Source organism: Cryptotermes secundus, unplaced genomic scaffold (assembly GCF_002891405.2).
Source record: "Cryptotermes secundus unplaced genomic scaffold, Csec_1.0 scaffold973, whole genome shotgun sequence".
NCBI classification, from domain to species: domain Eukaryota; kingdom Metazoa; phylum Arthropoda; class Insecta; order Blattodea; family Kalotermitidae; genus Cryptotermes; species Cryptotermes secundus.
In genome coordinates, this window is record NW_019745099.1 from 443,465 (window position 1) to 452,346 (window position 8,882).

Here is an 8,882-nt window from a genome sequence, read left to right on the forward strand (position 1 = left end):
TAATAAAGAACATAATTGATTTGAATTTAATTATGTGTACGTAATGTATGTATGTATGTATGTATGTATGTATGTATGTATGTATGTAGGTATGTTATCCTTCTCGCCGTATAATGACATAACCATTGTAAATGTACTTATTTTGCTTTCTCACCTGATATTAATAATAATTTTGACTTTCATGGAATTAATGCCGTTATTATTATCATCATTTGATTTTTGTATGGTGATCAGACTTCCTGCCCTACAGATTCAGAGGTCCCGAGTTCAAATCCCGGCTGTACCACATTTTCTGAGAAGTAGTGGATCTGGAACGGGGTCCACTCAGCCTCGTGAGAACAATTGAGGAGCTATTTTAAAAGAAATAGCGGCTCCGGTCTAGAAAACCGAAATTAATGGCCATGGGGATTCGATGCGTTGACCACGCGACACCCTCGATCCTCTAAAGTTGGCAGTAACTTCGCCGATAAGCGACGGTAGCTCGGTCTGTATAGTTCGCTTGCGGACTAAGGCCACGGAGTTTATTTGTTTTTATTATTTTATTATCAATACTCAGATATTATAAATTGTTCTGTTTTATACTTCGTGTACGTTTTTCTTTCTTTTACTCTTACTCACTTTGTAATTGGTCCTTGGGCTGTTCAATTAGCTCGCAAATAAACAAAAATTGAATATTATTTTTATTATTATTGTTGTTATTATTATTATTATTATTATTATTATTATTATTTAGTGTATGCTCTTCTCATAAACACTGTCCTTCTGCTTGGTGAACCTATGTTGCAATCGTCATGGGTAAAAGTCTCGACATTATTTTCAGCCGGAGCGGTCCCCCCCCCCATCACATATTTTATAAACTACTACCTAATTGTTAATACACGTAATATGTGTTCATATTCCTAATGTTCTGTGTTACATAGTAACTCAAATTCTCACATTGTGGCTTTATCTGTGTGTGTTTGTTTCTGTATCTATATTCATGCTCACTGTGTAATTAATATAGACTATCATATTTTGTATTTTGTTTGTTTTTAATTATTTTTGTGTATTTCTCTCTATTCGTGCTAGCTTTGTAATTGGCCTCTGTGCTATTAAGTTTGCAACTAAATGAACACGAATTTAATTATTGTGTTTTTGGCAGGGCTGCTGAGGTTAAATCTCCGAGTTTCTTCTGTTTAATACCCAAAACCCACTGAATTCTAATTAAGCAATCAGTTTGTCTTAACAGTATGTCAATTACGTAAAAATAAATGTGCACTTTCACATTCCAAAATTGTATCTTTTTCTCATTTAACGTTAACTTTTCTTTACCTCCTTGCTGAAGAAATTTATTCTAAGCAGTGTAGCATAAATAAGGAAGTTAGACCCATATAATAAGGACTGTAATAAGTAATTAAAAATTATTAGGTTAACGTTGTATGGTAAACGCTCTTCAAGGGATATTTGTGAATATATTTTAAATACGTTTAAAAGAATTGCATTATTTCCTGAATGCTTTCTACAACAAAATCATCTGGACAAAGAAGAGCCCAAAGTAACTGAAAATTACTGAAAATTGTTCAGAGTCGCAGCATTTTTATATTATAAACAATTACTCTATTGAGTAGTTTTTGAGAGCGAGAATTGGGCGGAAGTGTCTGAACTCTCTTCCGGCGAATTTAAGTTGTGTAAGGAGCAACGGCCCTCTTCCTCGAGGCACTGTCTGGAAATTTCACTGTATTCGTGGATAATTTTTTGAATAATTGTGAAAAAATGAAAATGTATGCCCATTCCTTGTAGCACGCAATGTTTCACTTTCTCAACAATTATTTCAATACACAAAATAACATAAGTTTCTTCAGTGTACATAAATTTAACGCTTCAGGCAAACGGGTGAACTCACACTGCGATTCAGTTCTTATGCAGGCTTAAACGCTGTTGCAGAAGTAGGCCTATAGAGAGTGTCTCATAATTCAAATAACAATACATTCCCCAAAATCATTATGATTAACTACGCAGGGTCAGTTACTGTTTACTCAAACAATATGAAAATATCACATTTTGATGGTGAGACGTGTGAGCTGTCAGTTGTAATCATAGCAAAACCAAGGCAGAAAATTTTGTCATGATTTCGAATAAAGAACAGGCAAGCTTAGGGTCTATATATTTAATATATGAACTTATTTACGTACATTTAATACACATATATATCGCTTGTAGGCCTAATGAAATCATACATTAGAGATATTTCTGAGATTTTCCAATTTTGGGTATATTCAATAAAACTTTTAATAGTAAAGAATCCAAAGTACCTTTATGACGAAGGTTCCCATTGTAGTGGCGATTCTACAGTTAGAGTTAAATATTCTATCGCTTTTAAGTTCAGTTAATTGTATAACGGTACATATTTGAAGAAAATGCGGCATTGATGTTTTAATAGACTGAGCAGTGTGTCATGAATCTGAGTAATTTATTTTCGAATTATTATTCATTTTTATTTTGTCAATAACAGGCAATACAGCTTGCAAATTTATGGTATAACCAGAGACAATCAAAGGACGAATACTTGCTTTCGATAAGATAAGATTAGCTCCTTGGAAGTGTGTACCAGCATCTAAATGCACAGGAGATTATAAGCATACTTATGAGTGAAGATTTTATATTTTGTCTGCAGTAACGGTATTAACGTTGAAAAGTATAACTAAAGGACTTTATCTCTTGTTTTGTTACATGACGCATAATGTGTACTTCACCTTCTCTCGAATTACGTACGTTTATTTATGCTTTGACTAGATATATTTAATTGCTATTTGCTCACGAGAATCTTGTTTCTTATGATATGCATTATTATGTATGAAGTTTAAGAATGTTATGATCTCGTTGTAATACTGTGTCCTAAGAATGTAATTAATTTTCACGTATTTTCCTGTATAACTTTTGTTTCTGTTTGAAAGTGAAAGAAAGGCTAAATTTATTTAAAGAAGCATTTACTCAGTATTTGTATATAGATAAGTAATTAAACAAAAGTGAACTTTATTAAATTTAATATCGTTATCTGAAAAATCAAAAAGTATCGTATCGACATTAAGTTGGACATTGTGTTTTGTTCGAGATGTCTTTGATACACATGAGGTCTCGAAAATTGGTTCGAAGGCGAAGAATCGTTAATATAAAACGTACATCAGGCTATGAGTACTGTGTGACATAAGGAGTTATGGATCAATAATTATATTCAAGTTTCAGAGAATAATTAAGTATTGTTTATGTTGTGTTAATGTTTCGAAAACAAGATCGTATCCCTTTATCGAAATTATACATTACAGCTTATGACTCTGCATATTCTATGAGAAATTTTCACATATTGTAATAATTTTTAAATAAAAATATTGGCTTCCCTGAATACCATTTAATTTGGAATTTTAAATCAGCTTAATGCCTGTCCACTGAAGGAAATTTTTTGTCACCAATTGATTTTGGGTTTCAAAAGATGCATTTCTTACAACAATTCCCCATTCTTATAGTTTCCACTTGAAATTGGGTTTGCTGTTAACATTTCTTTCAGATATTTCGAAACAACACTTTCAGTTCACATGCTGTAGCAAGCAGGAGCTTCACACAATATTTGTCCACCATTCTTTCTTCAAATATTCAATGTTAAGTGATCTTATGCCCTCACATGTACAGCACACACTAAGAGCTAATTTATCAATAACTATGAATGTGATTAACTTACAAAATTAAACTGTGAAGAAGTGGCTTCTAGTCCATGGCACTAGCGATTACACCTGTCACCATCCCACTCGGTTATTCCTTTCAATTCCAGACCCTAACAGTGTCACAAATTCTTGTCGACTCAACAGACACTTTTAAAATCCCCGCGAGTAGAGCAGATCTCAATGTTTAGTTCATAAAACGTATTGAATCTGGGGCAAAGACCGAGCGTGGAGGGAAACTGGCGAAGAGAGGTTCAAACAACTTCCATCTGAAGTGGCGGACGACCTAGGACGGACTAGAGATGGTTCCTCAGCAAGGGCAAGAACCGTGCAGCGGCTGCGGTAGAGGGGAAGGGGACAGCAATTCTCACTTCTGAAGAAATATGTAAGTAGAGAGGGAGGAAACAAAAATAAACATACGCAAATAAAAAAGAGACAAAATATGTTGTTTTTTTTTGTAGACCAGTTCGTTTAAAAGAAATGCCTTCTGTATAATTACATCACGGGTGTCACTACTCCCTAATAACAAGAATTGTTTCGTAAAATGTGGGCGGCACATTCTGGTTGTTCGCCATGTGGATAACAGTTCCCCATTGGACACTTAGATATTAAGCTCCTCCCCTTGTTGCCAAGAATCGATTATATACATTTTTTAATACCGGGCCACATGTTACTATGACGACAGGAGTGACACAAGTAACGCGAGTTACATTTCGAACGTGGTTTCTGAACGAAGTCATTTTCCAACAGAATTTAAAATTCTCATCCATATATATGTTATAAATGTTAAAATAACTGCGAAACAGGGTTAAATTAACCTATCTGAAGAATGCTCTATTTCTTCTGGAGAACGTTACTTGGTTACACTTGTGGTTTGTGTGGCACTGGGTCAAAACATAAGTGAAGCTCCGAATTCACAGGAAAACCCTTGAACATTTCGGCACGCGATTGTTACAGATTACTCACCTGGTAATTCTACGGGTTCTTAGTGTGAAGGGTTAGCGACTAATGTTCTTCCGTTGCGATTGTTGTTCTGTTGCTGGTCGGCAGCCTAACACACGAAGCCGCGGTTTCCCAAAACTGTCACTTCCAGCCTTATCATATCATGTACTATTTGCACGTTTCCAGTCTTGAGCGTTGTGTTATAAAACTCGTTTCAGACAAGATGAAAACAATTATTTTTCTTTCTCACAGAACCCAAAAGTGTCTCATATTCTTAATTTATGTGTGTTCAGAAATTCATAAATAGACGTACTCTGAAATTCTATTAGAAGCTAGCAAAGAAGCTGATACAAAAGTAAATGCAGACTACAAATTTATGTTCGTGTGTCATCACTAGAAGGCAGGAATTTGTAATGGTAGGATCGAAAGGTAGTTAATATTTCTTTCGAAAATGTGGTCTAGTTAAAATTCTTCGGACAAGAGTAAAAGAGCAAAGTCGCGCACATGAAGAATTTAAGGCAATAAAAAATCGGGAAATAGGGTACTCAGGATTACCAGGCTTATATGGTAGGATAACATTAAAATTGTTATTAAAGGAATACATTTTATGCAAATAGAAAAATTTTCATCTGACTCACGATGGAGTCTAGTGCCGCTTTCCTGTGAACAAGATTATGAACCTTCGAGTTTCATATAAGGCTAGAAAATTCCTGACTATTACTCTCTCGGAAATAATTCTGCTCCTTAAATTTAATTAGGATACAACCACTGTTGCAGTACGTTGTCGCCTGTTACTGTAGATACTTCAAACGAAAATAACAGAAGAGGTATTACATAGGATAAGTAGACTACCGTCCCAGTAACATGGTGTTAATTTGATGCTATGTTTTCACGTGTAGGGGTAACTATCGAGGGAGTATGAATTGGTGAATAGATTTATTGACCACTTACATGCTGTAACTATAAACATTATATAACATTATCGCTAATTTCCACACTTTAAATTTCACTAGAACACACAGTGTACTGTACTTAATCTGTTACTAGATGTTTCCTAGTAACGGCTCGAATAATGGCTATATCTCTGCCTCCGGCTCAAATCCTCTCTTCAGAGATTCCCGTACAGAACTGACTGAACTGACAACTGATTAAGTCAAAGTCGAAGTCATAGTTACTTTACGACTAGCAGTTTACCGCCAATCAGTTAGTCTTGGAGTCAAGACCCTTGAGACTCACGATCAGAATTTTTTTATCAACTGAATCATTGCGGTAATAGTCCTTATGTAGCACCCTCTCTGACGAGAAGATGGGTTTATCTCTTATGAATAGGCTTCTCCTTTGTCAAGGGTTTATCTCTTATGAATAGGCTTCTCCTTTTTCAAGTATAGTGTCGCACATACAGCGTGTTACTGCAAATTCTTCCTTTTGCACTATATACAAGTCCACTGTTAGTACAGGCTTTTCAGAGCAGATTATGTCTATCTTACACATCATATGCTACATCGGTATCTTTATCATTTCAACGGTTGTAAGCTTGACCACCATCAACTTTCAACTTCTTATATTACAATTGACATAACTCTTAAACATCCTGGTTATAACATCTAGACATGGACCACATAGAAAATACAGCTTTTATATTATTTGGTACGTGTATGTTGCGGCCATTGCCTAGCAACTGTTCTGTATGCTACAATATAATCAGTTTATCCAGTATCATCAAATTACCGTATAATAAACTAGTCAATCTCCAGTTCCAGACTCCTGAATATTAAAGACTTAATAACAAACAACAGAGATGTGAACACCTTGAAGGGAAGAGGAAGAGGAAGGCCTGCCTCTTTAGTTTCAATACGGAAGCAGAGAAGTCTTAGTTATACGTGCCTGAGGTTCTCACAGAGGTGGCTATGAAGAGTTCTATCTTCTGGGATATAACATCGTGTAGTCATTTGAAAGTCGACTGTCGTTTCGTATCTCTGCCAACTTCAAGCAGAGCTGTGCTTGCCACCAGCTTTCATGCCGGTTTATTTCTTGGCTTATTCTTCGACCTTGGAGATGGAGGCGACACGATCCTGAGGAACTTCGGTTGACTTTCAACATATTGCACGGCGTTATATGCGAGATGACAGAACTCTTCATTAATTTTAGATGAGAAAGTATCATGTCAAAAATTAACAGACAATATGGGAGTCCATAGTTACCAGTTCCCTTATTCAGACTAGATGATTGACACTGCATTTATAGGTCCCAATTATTGTCTTTCTCTTAACAGCATATTAAAAATGTTCCAAAAATGTATTAATCTTATTAAAATAGATGCTTCATGTTTACGGTGTATGAACGTATATTCTAGGAAGAACCCTTTTTGAGAAATTTCAAAAATATCTTTTCGAGCTGTATGTACGAGTAAAATACGGCTTACAGTTGATCAGTGTGAAGCAAAATAAATAAAGTCAGACAAATTTAACTGATATCATCTAAAATGTCATCAGAGATTAAATGCGCTTGCATGGTCTCAGGCATTGTATCTCCATTACGTACTTGCTTTGCGCGCTTAGGGCAAACATCGTATAGAAATGAAAACTGGTTAAATCTTGCAGTAATGTACGCTGAAGACGCCACTAAGGCAATATTTATGGAAATTCCTTTCCGTGTCTTATTTCTTGTGAATTGCCTGCGTTATGGATGCGACAGATAATTAAAGATGTAAATTCCTGCTCGTTATGACTGTCTCGAAATACAACGAATATATATCCATAGAAAAGAACCGCATGAAACTGGAAAGTAAGACAGGGGACATGATGTTTTATTCGTAAAGAATACACCTCAAGTGATCAGAAATTTTACAGCAGCTTTGTGAAGAAAGCTACCAGCTACTAAACAGATTCATAATTTAATAGTTTTCTTTTTTAATGCTAGTGGGGTGGGCCTAAGTCCCTTGTACTGCGGCCACTACTAGCCTGTTGTACCAGCCCCAGATGATAGGTGAGAGTAATTGTGGAGAAATTGGTGGAAAGAAGATTGGCATGGGAAACCGAAGTACTCGGAGAAAACCTGCCCCCGCACCACTTTGTCCACCACAAATCCCACTTGATCAGACCCGGATCGAAAACGGGCCGCCGCGGTGGGAAGCCAGGGACTAACCGCTTGAGCTATGGCGCGGCCGTTCATAACGTAATTACTCTAAGATTCCTCTTTAGAAGTATTCCTAGTATTTCTAGTATCCATAGTGTTTTTCCTCAGTTTCTGCGAGGTAATAATATTACTTATCTTCAACTATTATCATTAATGATATTTTTAATATCACAACAAATTCGGCAAAGTAAAATTCTTCATAAAAAAACTGACAGTAACCTATCTTGTCAAGAAACTTCTCGACTTTTATGAAGTCCGAAGGTTCAGTATCGTATTCGCAAGAGATCATCACTCGATTTTGCCATGAGGTTAATGAAACACACTCAATTATCTTTTAAGATTAATTAAAATAATATTATCAACTCCACGCCTGGGGCTTGCAAGTGGTATCTTCCACACAGATATTCCGCTTAAATATTACAAGAATCTATCGTCTCCCTCATGCGTGCAATATGTCTTACTCATATCACGATCCTTGATCCTTGCTTATTTGTACTCACTCAAGACTAATTAATCTGACTCATACAAAATATTATAATAATTCAATTCAATTCGTGTTTGTTTACGTGCAAATTTAACAGCACAGTGGTCAATTACAAGGTTAGCACGAGTACATGGAAATACACAGAAACAATTTAAAAAAATACAAAATATGACAGTCTATATTTTTTCCTGTGGCGCTAAAGCCCCAATTTGGGCCTAGGCCTACCTCCATGAAACTCTCCATTTCACATCGGTTTACTAGATCTTACACATACGGTAGGACTCCTTTGGCGAGTGATCAGCTCGTCGCAAGGCCTCTACCTGTACACAAACACAGAAAAACGCACACAAATATCCATGTCCTGAGTGGGATTCGAACCCACGATCCCGGCTTCCGAGCGAGCGAAGACAGTGCATGCCGTAGACACCTTGGCTACAGTGACCGGCATGACAGCCTATGTAACAGCAATAAATTAATAATAATTCAAAGAAAAATTGAAGTTAGCTTTCATGAGCCAGAAAATAGAATATGTACATTTCCAATAGTTATTCCATTCGTAGCGAGAAAGGACAATAAATGTGCATACACATATAGAAGTTAATAATAATAATAATAATAATAATAATAAT

At 35.9% G+C, this 8,882-nt stretch overlaps 1 protein-coding gene and 1 long non-coding RNA gene across 3 annotated transcripts in view; one reads left to right on the forward strand and one right to left on the reverse strand.

The window, feature by feature from the left end:
- LOC111875009 (GATA-binding factor A-like) overlaps positions 1 to 3,967 on the reverse strand; it is a 107,465-nt gene extending 103,498 nt beyond the window's left edge. For both annotated transcript variants that reach the window (XM_023871004.2, XM_033755679.1), the window contains exon 1: positions 3,713 to 3,967. The gene's annotated coding sequence lies outside the window, so the exon portion shown is untranslated. The remainder of the gene's footprint in view (positions 1 to 3,712) is intronic.
- Positions 1 to 8,882, forward strand: part of LOC111875010 — a 121,289-nt gene that overhangs the window by 86,783 nt on the left and 25,624 nt on the right. The gene's annotated exons all lie outside the window — the stretch shown is intronic.